The sequence below is a fragment of the Monodon monoceros genome, unplaced genomic scaffold (assembly GCF_005190385.1).
Source record: "Monodon monoceros isolate NGI ecotype Baffin Bay Population unplaced genomic scaffold, NGI_Narwhal_1 Super_Scaffold_18, whole genome shotgun sequence".
Lineage (NCBI taxonomy): Eukaryota > Metazoa > Chordata > Mammalia > Artiodactyla > Monodontidae > Monodon > Monodon monoceros.
In genome coordinates, this window is record NW_021703774.1 from 56,598,138 (window position 1) to 56,616,385 (window position 18,248).

Consider the following 18,248-nt stretch of genomic DNA (forward strand, 5'->3'; position numbering starts at 1 on the left):
CCTGGTCAGGGAACTAGGATCCCTCACGCTGTGCAGCATGGCCAAAAGAATAAAAAATAAAAATGAAATAAAAGAACAGCTTTATTGAGATATAATTCACATATCGTAAAATTCCCCCATTTTAAATTTTGCAGTTTTAATAGCTCATTTTCTGAACTTACAAGAGTTTTTCTCAATGTTGAGTAATGGGAAATTCTGGTTAATACTTCCCACAGATACTTATTAACTCAGTACAGCTGAATTTCAGGATTCCTAATTAGGCATCTGGCCACTTTACATGCAGGCCAAAAATATTTTATTTTTAAAGGGAGGTGAATAAGTGTTGCATGTATACGTTTTACATTTCTACTAAAATACTGGTAGAAATATTACTGATATCCCTTATTGCAAATTAGACCTATAATGAATTGACAGAATTCTGTAGTTTGTCTGAAATTAAATTAATACATAAATGCTTGTCCAAACTCAAATCAGAGTTCAAAGAATGAAACTTTTTTGTGTGTGATTCCCAGGCTTATTTTCAAAGGGTTGACAGACAATGCTTTTATATTTGTTCTTTAAAAAAAGGAAGGAGAAAAAACTTGCATATAATTTTAGACTCACATGAGGGAGAATCCGTGGCTCCCTAGATTGCATCATGTTATATAAAACCTATTCCCAACTAAGTACAGCACTTAAATAAATTGCAGAGTTAATACGGTAGCATTAACTAAAAAGTTTTTTAAATGTCAGAGCAATTTCCTCACCATGTTGGATAAAGATATTTTATGTACATTAAATGTATGGGAAGGGGGAAAAAAAAGATTTATTTTTGCATGTTTGTTAAGCATCTCCATAAGTTTAATTGCTCTATTTTCCAATCAGAGGGTACTAGTTTTCAGGGTATAAAACATATAAAATATTGCCTTGTTGGTTTTCTCTGTTCTCTGGAAGAACCCTAAAACCAAATAGAGTTTTATTTCTTACTGCTAGGAATATCCTCCAGAAGAGTTTCCAGATACATCTTATGACAAATTGTATATTCATGAGGCAATATGTAATGAGAAAGGAGATTTTTGAGTGTGCATTTCAACAATGTCCTTCTGAAAAGTTAGAAAGAAGGCTCATGCCCCAAGTGGCAAATTATGGGGGATATAGGCATTCTTACACTCTGTTGATTGGAAGGAGATATTCCACAAACTTCCTGGAAGTCACTTGTGTAATTTGTGTTAAAAGAAACTTTAACCAAGTGCAAACTCTTTGACCTTGCAATTCTACCTCAGAGTTTATCTTAAAGAAACAAATGGACATTTGTACAGGGATATATGTACAAGGATATTCAACACAATGTTGTTTATAGTAACTAAAAATTCAAAATAACCCAGTGTCTGTCAATAGAGGATTGATTAAATAAGTTATATCCATCCATACAACATAATACTATAAAACAACTAAAGGGGAATATATTTGTTAACATGGAGAATGTTCATGGCATGGTTTTGAGTGATGAAAGAAGGTTACAAATGTTGATACCTTTGCAGAAAGAAATATGAATTTATACATGTGTACATATATGAATAGAAATAACCAAAATGGTTACAATACTAAAGTGCTAACCATAGTTTTGTTTAGATAGAATTATACATTATTTTCTTCTTAATTGTTTATTGTGCTTTCAGAATATACATTAGTATATTTATGTATATATCGAAAGAAAAATAAAAGAAAGTTATTTTTATTTTACACACAGCAAACAAAACAAAACACAACACAAAAAACTGAGTTCTTGGAAATAATAAGCAAGCCCTGGTAACTGAACTGTTCAACCAATGGCTTTAACTCTTAATTTAACACACAGTTTTGAGTAAATATTATGTACAAGGCACTATATTCCTAAATCTTTCTTTAGCTCTTCAGCATTCTGCCTCCCTTCCCATCCTATTCTTCCCTTTCCTCTCATCGCCTTTCTATATCTACCTTTCCTACCCTTTTCTCCTCTGATTTCTTCCCCTTGGCTTGTTTCAAATCCCCTAATTCTACCTCTTTTCATATAAGAACATATGCAGTTTTCTTCTGTACACCACCAACAGCTGACGGATCAGTCTACCCTCATGGTTTTCATTTCCTTCTACTCTCCCTTTTTAATTCCATTCACTCTTCACCCTTATTCAACCTGGGTTTTGCCTTTACCTCTCAAAGGAAATTGATCTGGCAAAATCAGTAGTAAACTTCTAACTAAGAAATCCAATGGTCTCATATGAAAACTTATTTTTGTATTTTCTTCTGGTCTTTCCCCATATGTTTCACATAGCTATACCTATAGTATAGAAACATTTTTTTGTATTTTATTTCCCTTTTAACATAATACTATTACCTTCATTACTTCTACTCCCTACCCATTATAATCACTTTCAACATTTGCATGCCATTGAATGGTTTTAATTATGGTCAAGAACCTGGGCTTTGGAGTTACCAAAAAAACAAAAGTGGATAAAAAGTGGTATAAAATCTTATCTTTGCTACTTATTGGCCTGTGATAGAAGTTACTTAAAATATAACTTATAGTGTAATGGGGATAGTATAGAATCTATGCCATAAGGCTATTATGAAGATAAAATGAGTAATGTAAATTAATCCTTAGAACAGTGGCAAGCACATAGTAAACAATCAATAGATGTTAGCTACTTTTACTGCATTCTACTTAAATGCATCCTACTTATATACTCTCCTTTCCTAGACATTTAAGTTGTACATATATTTTATTACTATAAAAAAGTTGCAGTCAGTATTTGGTGCAAATAAAACTTTTTTATGATTATTTGGTTTAATTTTTAAATATAATTCCTTAAGAATAAAAGTCCCAAAGAGCTTCAAGATGGCGGAAGAGTAAGACGTGGAGATCACCTTCCTCCCCACAAATACATCAGAAATACATCTACATGTGGAACAACTCCTACAGAACACCTACTGAATGCTGGCAGAAGACCTCAGACCTCCCAAAAGGCAAGAAACTCCCCACATACCTGGGTAGGGCAAAAGAAAAAAGAAAAAACAGAGACAAAGAACAGGAACGGAACCTACACCAGTGGGAAGGAGCTGTGAAGGAGGAAAGGTTTCCAAACACTAGGAAGCCCCTTCGCGGGCGGAGACTGTGGGTGGTGCAGGGGGGAAGGTTCGGAGCTGCGGAGGAGAGCGCAGCAACGGGGGTGCGGAGGGCAAAGCAGAGAGATTCCCGCACAGAGGTTCGGTGCCAACCAGCACTCACCAGCCCGAGAGGCTTTTCTGCTCACCCGCCGGGACGAGCGGGGCTGGGACCTGAGGCTCGGGCTTTGGTCGGATCACAGGGAGAGGACTGGGGTTGGCTGCGTGAACACAGCCTGAAGGGGGCTAGTGCACCACGGCTAGCCGGGAGGGAGTCCGGGGAAAAGTCTGGAGCTGCCGAAGAGGCAAGAGACTTTTTCTCACCTCTTTGTTTGCTGGTGCTCGAGGAGAGGGGATTAAGAGCGCCGCTTAAAGGAGCTCCACAGACGGGCGCGAGCCGCGGCTAAAAGCGCGGACCCCAGAGACGGGCATGAGACGCTAAGGCTGCTGCTGCCGCCACCAAGAAGCCTGTGTGCGAGCACAGGTCACTATCCCCACCTCCCCTCCCGGGAGCTTCTGCAGCCCGCCACTGCCAGGGTCCCGTGATCCAGGGACAACTTCCCCGGAAGAAAGCACGGCGCACCTCAGGCTGGTGCAACGTCACACTGGCCTCTGCTGCCGCAGGCTCGCCCCACACTCCGTGCCCCTCCCTCCCCCCAGCCTGAGCGAGCCAGAGCCCCCGCATCAGCGGCTCCTTTAACCCCGTCCTGTCTGAGCGAAGAACAGATGCCCTCAGGAGACCTACATGCAGAGACAGGGCCAAATCCAAAGCTGAACCCTGGGAGCTGTGCGAACAAAGAAGACAAAGGGAAATTTCTCCCAGCAGCCTCAGGAGCAGAGTATTAAATCTCCACAATCAACTTGATGTACCCTGCATCTGTGGAGTACCTGAATAGACAACGAATCATCCCACATTGAGGAGGTGGACATTGGGAGCAACGATATATATATATTTTTCCCTTTTTCTCTTTTTGTGTGTGTGTATGTGTATGCTTCTGTGTGTGATTTTTGTACGTATAGCTTTGCTTTTACCATTTGTCCTAGAGTTCTGTCCATTTTTTTTTCACTTAAAATTTTTTTTCTTAATAATTAGTTTTTATTTTAATAACTTTATTTTATTTTACTGTATTTTATTTTATTTTATCTTCTTCTTTCTTTCTTTCTTCCTTTTCTCCCTTTTATTCTGAGCCATTTGGATGACAGACTCTTGGTGCTCCAGCCAGGCATCAGGGCTGTGCCTCTGAGGTGGGAGAGCCAAGTTCAGGACACTGGTCCACAAGAGGCCTCCCAGCTCCATGTAATATCAAATGGTGAAAATCTCCCAGAGATCTCCATCTCAACCCCAACACCCAGCTTCACTCAACGATGAGCAAGCTACAGTGCTGGACACTCTATGCAAATAACTAGTAAGACAGGAACACAACCCCATCCATTAGCAAAGAGGTTGCCTAAAATCATAATAAGGACACAGACACCCCAAAACACACCAACAGACGTGGACCTGCCCACCAGAAAGAAAAGATGCAGCCTCATCCACCAGAACACAGGCACTAGTCCCCTCCACCAGGAAGCCTACACAACCCACTGAACCAACCTTAGCCACTGGGGAAAGACACCAAAAACAACGGGAACTACGAACCTGCAATCTGTGAAAAGGAGACCCCAAACACAGTAAGTTTAGCAAAATGAGAAGACAGAGAAACACACAGCAGTTGAAGGAGCAAGGCAAAAACCCACCAGACCTGACAAATGAGGAGGAAATAGGCAGTCTACCTGAAAAAGAATTCAGAATAATGATAGTAAAGATGATCCAAAATCTTGGAAATAGAATGAAGAAAATACAAGAAACGTTTAACAAGGACCTTGAAGAACTAAAGATGAAACAAACAGTAATGAACAACACAATAAATGAAATTTAAAATTCCCTAGAAGGGATGAATAGCAGAATAACTGAGGCAGAAGAAGGGATAAGTGACCTGGAAGATAAAAGAGTGGAAATAACTACTGCAGAGAAGAAAAAAAGAATGAAAAGAATTGAGGACAGCCTCAGAGACCTCTGGGACAACATAAAACACGTGAAAATTCGAATATAGGGGTCCCAGAAGAAGAAGAGAAAAAGAAAGGGACTGAGAAAATATTTGAAGAGATTATAGTTGAAAATTTCCTTAATATGGGAAAGGAAATAGTTAATCAAGTCCCGGAAGCACAGAGAGTCCAATGCAGGATAAATCCAAGGAGAAACACGCCAAGACACATATTAATCAAACTATCAAAAATTAAATACAAAGAAAAAATATTAAAAGCAGCAAGGGAAAAACAATGAATAACACACGAAGGAATCCCCATAAGGTTAACAGCTGATCTTTCAGCAGAAACTCTGCAAGGCAGAAGGGAGTGGCAGGACATATTTAAAGTGATGAGGGAGAAAAACCTACAACCAAGATTACTCTACACAGCAAGCATCTCATTCAGATTTGACAGAGAAATTAAAATCTTTAGAGACAAGCAAAGGCTAAGAGAATTCAGCACCACCAAACCAGCTTTACAACAAATGCTAAAGGCAATTCTCTAGGCAGGAAACACAAGAGAAGGAAAAGACCTACAATAACAAACCCAAAAACAATTAAGAAAATGGTAATAGAAACATACATATTGATAATTACCTTAAGTATAAATGGATTAAATGCTCCAACCAAACGACATAGACTGGCTGAATAGATACAAAAACAAGACCCGTATATATGCTGTCTACAAGAGACCCACTTCAGACCTAGGGACACATACAGACTGAAAGTGAGGGGATGGAAAAAGATATTCCATGCAAATAGAAATCAAAAGAAAGCTGGAGTAGCAATTCTCATATGAGACAAAACAGACTTTAAAACAAAGACTATTACAAGAGACGAAGGACACTACATAATGATCAAGGAATCAATCCAAGAAGAAGATATAACAATGTTAAATATTTATGCACCCAACATAGGAGCAACTCAATACATAAGGCAAATACTAAGAGGCATAAAAGGGGAAATCAACAGTAACACATTCATAGTAGGGGACTTTAACACCCTACTTTCAGCAATGGACAGATCATCCAAAATGAAAATAATTAAGGAAACACAAGCTTTAAATGATATATTAAACAAGATGGACTTAATTGATATTTATAGGACATTCCATCCAAAAACAACAGAATACACATTCTTCTCAAGTGCTCATGGAACATTCTCCAGGATAGGTCATACCTTGGGTCACAAATCAAGCCTTGGTAAATTTAAGAAAACTGAAATTGTATCAAGTATCTTTTCTGACCACAATGCTATGAGAATACATATCAATTACAGGGAAAAATCTGTAAAAAATACAAAAACATGGAAGCTAAACAACACACTACTTAATAACTAAGACATCACTGAAGAAATCAAAGAGGAAATCAAAAAATACCTAGAAACAAATGACAGTGAAAACACGATGACCCAAAACGTATGGGATGCAGCAAAAGCAGTTCTAAGAGGGAAGTTTATAGCATACAGTCCTACCTAAAGAAACAAGAGACATCTCAGATAAACAACCTAACCTTACACCTAAAGCATATAGATAAAGAAGAACAAAAAACCCCAAAGTTAGCAGAAGGAAACAAATCATAAACATCAGATCAGAAATAAAAAGAAATGAAGGAAACGATAGCAAAGATCAATAAAACTAAAAGCTGGTTCTTTGAGAAGATAAACAAAATTGATAAACCATTAGCCAGACTCATCAAGAATAAAAAGGGAAAAGACTCAAATCAATAGAATTAGAAATGAAAAAGGAGAAGTAACAACTGACACTGCAGAAATACAAAGGATCATAAGAGATTACTACAAGCAACTCTATGCCAATAAAATGGAGAACCTGGAAGAATTGGACAATTTCTTAGAAATGCACAACCTTCCGAGACTGAACAAGGAAGAAATAGAAAGTATGAACAGACCAAACACAAGCACTGAAATTGAAACTGTGATTAAAAATCTTCTGACAAAAGTCCAGGACCAGATGGCTTCACAGGTAAATTCTATCAAACATTTAGAGAAGAACTAACACATATCCTTCTCAAACTCTTCCAAAATATAGCAGAGGGAGAAACACTCCCAAACTCATTCTACGAGGCCACCATCACCCTAATACCAAAACCAGGCAAAGATGTCACAAAGAAAGAAAACTACCGGCCAATATCACTGATGAACATAGATGCAAAAATCCTCAACAAAATACTAGCAAACAGAATCCAACAGCACATTAAAAGGATCATACACCATGATCAAGTGGGGTTTATCCCAGGAATGCAAGAATTCTTCAATATACGCAAATCAATCAATGTGATACACTATATTAACAAATTGCATGAGAAAAATATACAATCATCTCAATAGATGCAGAGAAAGCATTGGACAAAATTCAACATCCATTTATGATAAAAACGCTCCAGAAAGTAGGCATAGAGGGAACTTTCCTCAACATAATAAAGGCCATATAGGAAAACCCACAGCCAGCATTGTCCTCAATGGTAAAACTTAAAGCATTTCCACTAAGATCAGGAACAAGACAAGGTTGCCCACTCTCACCACTATTATTCAACATAGTTTTAGAAGTTTTTTCCACAGCAGTCAGAGAGGAAAAGGAAATAAAAGGAATCCAAATCGTAAAAGAAGAAGTAAAGCTGTCACTGTTTGCAGAGGACATGATACTATACATAGAGAATCCTAAGGATGCCGCCAGAAAACTACTAGAGCTAATCAATGAATTTGGTAAAGTAGCAGGATACAAAATTAATGCACAGAAACCTCTTGCATCCCTGTACACTAATGCTGAAAAATCTGAAAGTGAATTAAGAAAACACTCCCATTTACCATTGCAACAAAAAGAATAAAATACCTAGGAATAAACCTACCTAAGGAGACAAAAGACCTGTATGTAGAAAATTATAAGACACTGATGAAAGAAATTAAAGGTGGTACAAATAGATGGAGAGACATACCATGTTCTTGGAATGGATGAATCTACATTTTGAAAATGACTCTACTACCCAAAGCTATCTACAGATTCAATGCAATCCCTATCAAACTACCACTGGCATTTTTCACAGAACTAGAACAAAAAATTTCACAATTTGTTTGTAAACACAAAAGACCCCGAATAGCCAAAGCAATCTTGAGAAAGGAATACAGAGCTGGAGGAATCAGGCTCCCTGACTACAGACAATACTACAAAGCTACAGTAGTCAAGACAGTATGGTACTGGCACAAAAACAGAAATATTGATCAATGGAACAGGATAGAAAGCCCAGAGATAAACCCACGCACATATGGTCACCTTATATTTAATAAAGGTGACAAGAATATACAGTGGAGAAAAGACAGTCTCTTCAATAACTGGTGCTGGGAAAACTGGACAGCTACATGTAAAAGAATGAAACTAGAACACTCCCTAACACCATACACAAAAATAAACTGAAAATGGATTAAAGACCTAAATGTAAGGCCAGACACTATCAAACTCTTAGAGGAAAACATAGGCAGAACACTCTGTGACATAAATCACAGCAAGATCCTTTTTGACCCACCTCCTAGAGAAATGGAAATAAAACCAAAAATCAACAAAGGGGACCTAATGAAACTTCAAAGCTTTTGCACAGCAAAGGAAACCATAAACAAGACCAAAAGACAACCCTCAGAATGGGAGAAAATATTTGTAAATGAAGCAACTGACAAAGGATTAATCTCCAAAATTTACAAGCAGCTCATGCAGCTTAATATCAAAAAAACAAGCAACCCAATCCAAAGATGGGCAGAAGGCCTATATAGACATTTCTACAAAGAAGATATACAGATTGGCAACAAACACATGAAAGAATGCTCAACATCATTAATCATTAGAGAAATGTAAATCAAAACTACAATGAGATATCATGTCACACCAGTTAGAATGCCCATCATCAAAAAATCTAGAAACAATAAATGCTGGAGCGGGTGTGGAGAAAAGGGAACACTCTTGCACTGTTCGTGGGAATGTAATATGATACAACCACTATGGAGAACAGTATGGAGGTTCCTTAAAAAACTAAAAATAGAACTACCGTACGACCCAGCAATCCCACTACTGGGCATATACCCTGAGAAAACCACAATTCAAAAAGAGTCATGTACCAAAATGTTCATTGCATCTCTATTCACAATAGCCAGGACATGGAAGCAACCTAAGTGTCCATCAACAGATGAATGGATAAAGAAGATGGGGCACATATATGCAATGGAATATTACTCAGCCATAAAAAGGAACGAAACTGAGTTATTTGTAGTGAGGTGGATGGACCTAGAGTCTGTTATACAGACTGAAGTAAGTCAGAAAGAGACAAACAAATACCACACGCTAACACATATATATGGAATCTAAAAAAAAAAAAAGTTCTCATGAAGAACCTAAGGTCAAGACAGGAATAAAGATGCAGACCTACTAGAGAATGGACTTGAGGATATGGGGAGGGGGAAGGGTAAGCTGGGACAAAGTGAGAGAGTGGCATGGACATATATACACTGCCAAACGTAAAATAGGTAGCTAGTGGGAAGCAGCTGCATAGCACAGGGAGATCAGCTCGGTGCTTTGTGACCACCTAGAGGGGTGGGATAGAGAGGGTGGGAGGGAGGGAGACGCAAGAGGGAAGAGATATGGCGACATATGTATATGTATAACAGATTCACTTTGTTGTAAAGCAGAAGCTAACACACCATTGTAAATCAGTTATACTCCAATAAAGATGTTTAAAAAAAAAAAAGTATAAAGTCCCAGAACTGGAATGAGAGCATTAAAGAGGCATGGACATTTCATATCTCTGGACCACTTTTCTTCAAATGACAGTTATTATCTGCATTGCCACCTGCAGTTGCTGCATGTGCAAGTTCTCCCAACACAACCAGTACTGGAGAGCATCATCTCTTTCAATGACTGATAACAGGTGTAAAATTGCACCCCATTGTTATTTCAGTAAGAATCTTCTTTTTTATTGTGACCCTTCTACTAAATGCTTATCCACTTATTAAATTTTGTCTTGCATAAATTAACTCTTCCTTAATGTTCAAAACTAATCTATTGATTTTACCCACAAAACTGCTCTGCCTCCTAACATCTCTATCAAATAGTGGCCTTTCAATGCACCCAGTTTCTCAGGGCAAAAGCTTGGAGGCATCCTTGTTTCACCTACCCCATACTTTACACCCAATCCTTCAGCAAGTCTGTGCCTTTTTCTTCAATAGAATTTGGAATACGATTCGATCAAAGATAACCCATACTCCAAAGGGTCTTAAGTGAATTTGGGGCTGATGTAACTCGTCTATATCTTAATTATGGTCTGATCACTTGACTGTATATATTTGTCAAAGCTTACTGAACTGTCCACTTATAATGGATGAATTCTCTATAGGTAACTTATACTCCTGCGAAAGTGATTTAACATTTTACTCTTGCATGGAAATTTTGCATTTCAATTTACAGTGTTTTGCCTTTTGTGCTTTATTTATTTTTAAATTTTATTTATTTTATTTTTGGCTGTGTTGGGTCTTCGTTGCAAGCGGGCTTCTCATTGTGCTGGCTTCTCTTGTTGTGGAGCACAGGCTCTAGGCACAAAGGCTTCAGTAGTTATGGCTCAAAGGCTCTAGAGCACAGGCTCAGTAGTTGTAGCACACGGGCTTAGCTGCTCCATGACATGTGGGATCTTCCTGGACCAGAGCTCGAACCCATGTCTACTGCATTGGCAGGTGGATTTCTACCACTCAGCCACTAGGGAAGCCCACCTTTTGTGCTTTAAAAGAAATTCATTTTCCAGTGCATTTTATTTTATTTTATTTTATTTTTTGCAGTACGTGGGCCTCTCACTGTTGTGGCCTCTCCCATTGCAGAGCACAGGCTCTGGACGTGCAGGCTCAGCGGCCATGGCTCACGGGCCTAGCCGCTCTGCCGCATGTGGGATCCTCCCGTACCGGAGCACGAACCCGTGTCCCCTGCATCAGCAGGTGGACTCTCAACCACTGCGCCAACAGGGAAGCCCCTTCCAGTACATTTTAGTACCATATTGTTTTGATTACTGTAGCTTTGTAGTATAGTCTGAAGTCAGGGAATGTGATACCTCCAGTCCTGCTCTTCTTTCCCAAGATTGCTTTGGCTATTTAGGGTCTTTTATATTGACTAGGTTTGTTCCTAGGTGTTTCTTTCTTTCTGATGCAATTGTAAATTTGATTGTTTTCATAATTTCTCTTTCTGGAAGCTTGTTATTAGTGCATATAAATGCAATAGATTTCTGTATATTAATTTTGTATCCTGCAAATTTACTGAATTCATTTATTATTTTTAATAGTATTTTAGTGGCATCTATAAGACATTCTATGTAAAGTATTATGTCATCTGCAAATAGTGGCAGTTTTACCTCTTCCTTTTCAATTTGGATTCCTTTTATTTCTTTTCTCTGATTGCTGTGGCTAAGACTTTCAACACTGTGTTGAATAAAAATGGTGAGAGTGGGCACCCTTGTTTTGTTCCTGATCTTAGAGGGAATGATTGTAGGTTTTCACCACTGAGAATGATGTTAGCAATGGGCTTGTCATATATGGCCTTTATTATGTTGAGGTATGTTCTCTCTATGCCCACTTTGTTGACAGTTTTTATCATAAATGGAGGTTGAATTTTGTCAGAAGCTTTTTCTGCATCTATTGAGATGATCATATGATTTTTACTCTTCAATTTGTTAATGTAGTGAGCCACATTGATTGATTTGCAGATATTGAACCATTCTTGTATCGCTGGGATAAATCCCACTTGATCATGGTATATGATCTTTTTTTTTTTAACATCTTTATTGGAGTATAATTGCTTTACAATGGTGCTTTAGTTTCTGCTTTATAACAAAGTGAATCAGTAATACATATACATATGTTCCCATATCTCTTCCCTCTTGCATCTCCGTCCCTCCCACCCTCCCTATCCCACCCCTCCAGGAGGTCACAAAGCACCGAGTTGATCCCCCTGTGCTATGAGGCTGCTTCCCACTAGCTATCTACCTTACGTTTGGTAGTGTATATATGTCCATGCCTTTCTCTCGCTTTGTCACAGCTTACCCTTCCCGCTCCCCATATCCTCAAGTCCATTCTCTAGTAGGTCTGTGTCTTTATTCCTGTCTTACCCATAGGTTCTTCATGACATTTTTTTTCTTAAATTTCATATATATGTATTAGCATATGGTATTTGTCTTTCTCTTTCTGACTTACTTCACTCTGTATGACAGACTCTAGGTCTATCCACCTCATCACAAATAGCTCAATTTCGTTTCTTTTTATGGCTGAGTAATATTCTATTGTATATATGAGCCACATCTTCTTTATCCATTCATCCGATGACGGACACTTAGGTTGTTTCCACCTCCGGGCTATGGTAAATAGAGCTGCAATGAACATTTTGGTATATGAGTCTTTTTGAATTATGGTTTTCTCAGGGTATATGCCCAGTAGTGGGATTGCTGGGTCATATGGTAGTTCTATTTGTAGTTTTTTAAGGAACCTCCATACCGTTCTCCATAGTGGCCGTACCAATTCACATTCCCACCAGCAATGCAAGAGTGTTCCCTTTTCTCCACACCCTCTCCAGCATTTATTATTTCTAGATTTTTTGATGATGGCCATTCTGACTGGTATGAGATGATATCTCATTGTAGTTTTGATTTGCATTTCTCTAATGATTAATGATGTTGAGCATTCTTTCATGTGTTTGTTGGCAGTCTGTATATCTTCTTTGGAGAAATGTCTATTTAGGTCTTCTGCCCATTTTTGGATTGGGTTGTGTTTTTTTGTTATTGAGCTGCATGAGCTGCCTATAAATTTTGGAGATTAATCCTCTGTCAGTTGCTTCATTTGCAAGTATTTTCTCCCATTCTGAGGGTTGCCTTTTGGTCTTGTTTATGGTTTCCTTTGCTGTGCAAAAGCTTTGAAGTTTCATTAGGTTCCATTTGTTTATTTTTGTTTTTATTTCCATTTCTCTAGGAAGTGGGTCAAAAAGGATCTTGCTGTGATTTATGTCACGGAGTGTTCTGCCTATGTTTTCCTCTAAGAGTTTGATAGTGTCTGGCCTTACATTTAGGTCTTTAATCCATTTTGAGCTTATTTTTGTGTGTGGTGTTTGGGAATGATCTAATCTTATACTTTTACATGTACCTGTCCAGTTTTCCCAGCAACACTTATTGAAGAGGCTGTCCTTTCTCCACTATACATTCCTCCCTCCTTTATCAAAGATAAGGTGACCATATGCGCGTGGGTTTATCTCTGGGCTTTGTATCCTGTTCCATTGATCTATCTTTCTGTTTTTGTGCCAGTACCATACTGTCTTGATTACTGTAGCTTTGTAGTATAGTCTGAAGTCAGGGCGCCTGATTCCTCCAGCTCCGTTTTTCGTTCTCAAGATTGCTTTGGCTATTCAGGGTCTTTTGTGTTTCCATAGAAATTGTGAAATTTTTTGTTCTAGTTCTGTGAAAAATGCCAGTAGTAGTTTGATAGGGATTGCATTGAATCTGTAGATGGCTTTGGGTAGTAGAGTCATTTTCACAATGTTGATTCTTCCAATCCAAGAACATGGTATATCTCTCCATCTATTTGTATTGCCTTTAATTTCTTTCATCAGTGTCTTATAATTTTCTGCATACAGGTCTTTTGTCTCCTTAGGTAAGTTTATTCCTAGATATTTTATTCTTTTTGTTGCAGTGGTAAATGGGAGTGTTTTCTTGAATTCACTTTCAGATTTTTCAGCATTAGTGTACAGGGATGCAAGAGGTTTCTGTGCATTAATTTTGTATCCTGCTACTTTACCAAATTCATTTATTAGCTCTAGTTTTCTGGTAGCATCTTTAGGATTCTCTATGTATAGTATCATGTCATCTGAAAACAGTGACACTTTTACTTCTTCTCTTCTAATTTAGGTTCCTTTTACTTCTTTTTCTTCTCTGATTGCTGTGGCTAAAACTTCCAAAACTATGTTGAATAAGAGTGGTGATAGTGTGCAACCTTGTCTTGTTCCTGATCTTAGTGGAAATGCTTTAAGTTTTTCACCATTGAGGATGATGTTGCCTGTGGGTTTGTCATATATGGCCTTTATTATGTTGAGGAAAGTTCCCTCTATGCCTACTTTCTGGAGGGTTTTTGTCATAAATGGGTTTTGAATTTTGTCGAAAGCTTTCTCTGCATCTATTGAGATCATATCGTTTTTCTCCTTCATTTTGTTAATATGGTGTATCACATTGATTGATTTGCGTATATTGAAGAATCCTTGCATTCCTGGAATAAACCTCGCTTGATCATGGTGTATGATCCTTTTAATGTGCTGTTGGATTCTGTTTGCTAGTATTTTGTTGAGGATTTTTGCAGCTATGTTCATCAGTGATATTGGCCTGTAGTTTTCTTTCTTTGTGACATCCTTGTCTGGTTTTGGTATTAGGGTGATGGTGGCCTTGTAGAATGAGTTTGGGAGTGTTTCTCCCTCTGCTATATTTTGGAAGAGTTTGAGAAGGATATGTGTTAGTTCTTCTCTAAATGTTTGATAGAATTCACCTGTGAAGCCATCTGGTCCTGGGCTTTTCTTTGTTGGAAGATTTTTAATCACAGTTTCAATTTCAGTGCTTGTGATTGGTCTGTTCATATTTTCTACTTCTTCCTGATTCAGTCTTGGCAGGTTGTGCATTTCTAAGATTTTGTCCATTTCTTCCAGGTTGTCCATTTTATTGGCATAGAGTTGCTTGTAGTAATCTCTCATGATCTTTTGTATTTCTGCAGTGTCAGTTGTTACTTCTCCTTTTTCACTTCTAATTCTATTGATTTGAGTCTTCTTCCTTTTTGTATTGATGAGTCTGGCTAATGGTTTATCAATTTTGTTTATCTTCTCAAAGAACCAGCTTTTAGTTTTATTGATCTTTGCTATCGTTTCCTTCACTTCTTTTTCATTTATTTCTGATCTGATTTTTATGATTTCTGCTAACTTTTGGGGTTTTTTGTTCTTCTTTCTCTAATTGCTTTAGGTGTAAGGTTAGGTTGTTTATTCGAGATGTTTCCTGTTTCTTAAGATAAGATTGTATCGCTATAAACTTCCCTCTTAGAACTGCTTTTGCTGCATTCCATAGGTTTTGGGTCTTCGTGTCTCCATTGTCATTTGTTTCTAGGTATTTTAAAATTTCCTCTTTGATATCTTTAGTGATCACTTCATTATTAAGTAGTGTATTGTTTAGCCTCCATGTATTTGTATTTTTTACAGATCTTTTCCTGTAAGTGATATCTAGTCTCATAGCATTGTGTTCAGAAAAGATACTTGATACAATTTCAGTTTTCTTAAATTTACCAAGGCTTGATTTGTGATCCAAGATATTGATCTATCCTGGAGAATGTTCCATGAGCACTTGAGAAAAATGTGTATTCTGTTGTTTTTGGATGGAATGTCCTATCAGTATCAATTAAGTACATCTTGTTTAATGTATCATATGAAGCTTGTGTTTCCTTATTTATTTTCATTTTGGATGGTTTGTCCATTGCTGAAAGTGGGGTGTTAAAGTCCCCTACTATGAATGTGTTACTGTCGATTTCTTCTTTTATGGCTGTTAGTATTTGCCTTATGTATTGAGTTGCTCCTATGTTGGGTGCATAAATATTTACAATTGTTATATCTTCTTGGATCGATTCCTTGATCATTATGTAGTGTCCTTGTTTGTCTCTTGTAATAGTCTTTATTTTAAAGTCTATTTTGTCTGATATGAAAATTGCTACTCCAGCTTTCTTTTGGTTTCCATTTGCATGGAATATCTTTTTCCATCCCCTTACTTTCAGTCTATATGTGTCTCTAGGTCTGAAGTGGGTCTCTTGTAGACAGCATATATATGGGTCTTGTTTTTGTATCCATTCAGTCAATCTGTGTCTTTTGGTGGAGCATTTAATCCATTTACATTTAAGGTAATTATCGATATGTATGTTCCTATTCCCATTTTCTTAATTGTTTTGGGTTCGTTATTGTAGATCTTTTCCTTCTTTTGTGTTTCTTGTCTAGAGAAGTTTCTTTAGCATTTGTTGTAAAGCTGGTTTGGTGGTGCTGAACTCTCTCAGCTTTTTCTTGTCTGTAAAGATTTTAATTTCTCCATCAAATCTGAATGAGATGCTTACTGTGTAGAGTAATCTTGGTTGCAGGTTTTTCTCCTTCATCATTTTAAATATGTCCTGCCACTCCCTTCTGCCTTGCAGAGTTTCTGCTGAAAGATCAGCTGTTAACCTTATGGGGATTCCCTTGTGTGTTATTTGTTGTTTTTCCCTTGCTGCTTTTAATATGGTTTCTTTGTATTTAATTTTTGACAGTTTGATTAATATGTGTCTTGGCGTATTTCTCCTTGGATTTATCCTGTATGGGACTCTCTGTGCTTCCTGGACTTGATTAACTATTTCCTTTCCCATATTAGGGAAGTTTTCAACTATAATCTCTTTAAATATTTTCTCAGTCCCTTTCTTTTTCTCTTCTTCTTCTGGAACCCCTATAATTCGCATGTTGGTGCATTTAGTGTTGTCCCAGAGGTCTCTGAGACTGTCCTCAGTTCTTTTCATTCTTTTTTCTTTATTCTGCTCTGCAGTAGTTATTTCCACTATTTTATCTTCCAGGTCACTTATCCGTTCTTCTGCTTCAGTTATTCTGTTATTGATCCCATCTAGAGTATTTTTAATTTCATTTATTGTGTTGTTCATCATTGCTTGTTTCATCTTTAGTTCTTCTAGGTCCTTTTTAAATGTTTGTTGCATTTTGTCTATTCTATTTCCAAGATTTTGGTTCATCTTTACTATCATTATTCTGAATTCTTTTTCAGGTAGACTGCCTATTTCCTCCTCATTTGTTAGGTCTGGTGGGTTTTTGCCTTGCTCCTTCAACTGCTGTGTGTTTCTCTGTCTTCTCATTTTGCTAAACTTACTGTGTTTGGGGTCTCCTTTTCACAGATTGCAGGTTCGTAGTTCCCGTTGTTTTTGGTGTCTTTCCCCAGTGGCTAAGGTTGGTTCAGTGGGTTGTGTAGGCTTCCTGGTGGAGGGGACTAGTGCCTGTGTTCTGGTGGATGAGGCTGGATCTTGTCTTTCTGGTGGGCAGGTCCACGTCTGTTGGTGTGTTTTGGGGTGTCTGTGGACTTATCATGATTTTAGGCAGCCTCTCTGCTAATGGGTGGGGTTGTGTTCCTGTTTTGCTAGTTGTTTGGCATAGGGTGTCCAGCACTGTAGCTTGCTGGTTGTTGAGTGAAGCTGGCTGCTAGTGTTGAGATGGACATCTCTGGGGGATTTTTGCCATTTGATATTATGTGGAGCTGGGAGGTCTCTTGTGGACCTGTGTCCTGAAGTTGGCTCTCCCACCTCAGAGGTGCAGCACTGACTCCTGGCTGCAGCACCAAGAGCCTTTCATCCCCACGGCTCAGAATAAAAGGGAGAAAAAGTAGAAAGAAAGAATTAGTAAAAGTAGAAAGAAAGAATGAAAGGGGGGGGAGGGAGGGAGGGAGGGAGTAAGGAAGGATGGAGGGAAGGAAGGAAAAAAGAAAGAAAGAAGATAAAGTAAAATAAAATAAATTAAGGTAAAATAAAATAAAGTTATTAAAATAAAAAATAATTATTAAGAAAAAAAATTTTTTTAAAAAAACGGACAGATAGAACCCTAGGACAAATGGTGGAAGCAAAGCTATACAGACAAAATCTCACAAAGAAGCATACACATACACAGTCACAAAAAGAGGAAAAGGGGAAAAAATCATAAATATTGCTCTCAAAGTCCACCTCCTCAATTTGGGATGATTCATTGTCTATTCAGGTATTCCACAGATGCAGGGTACATCAAGTTGATCGTGAAGCTTTAATCTGATGCTTCTCAGGCTGTTGGGAGAGATTTCCTTTTCTTTGTTCTCACAGCTCCCGGATTTGGCCCCGCTTCTGCGTGTAGGTCGCAGGAGGGCGTCTGTTCTTCGCTCAGACAGGAAGGGGTTAAAGGAGCCGCTGATGCGGGGGCTCTGGCTCGCTCAGGCCGGGGGGGGGGGGGGGGGGGGGGGGGGGGGGGGGGGGGGG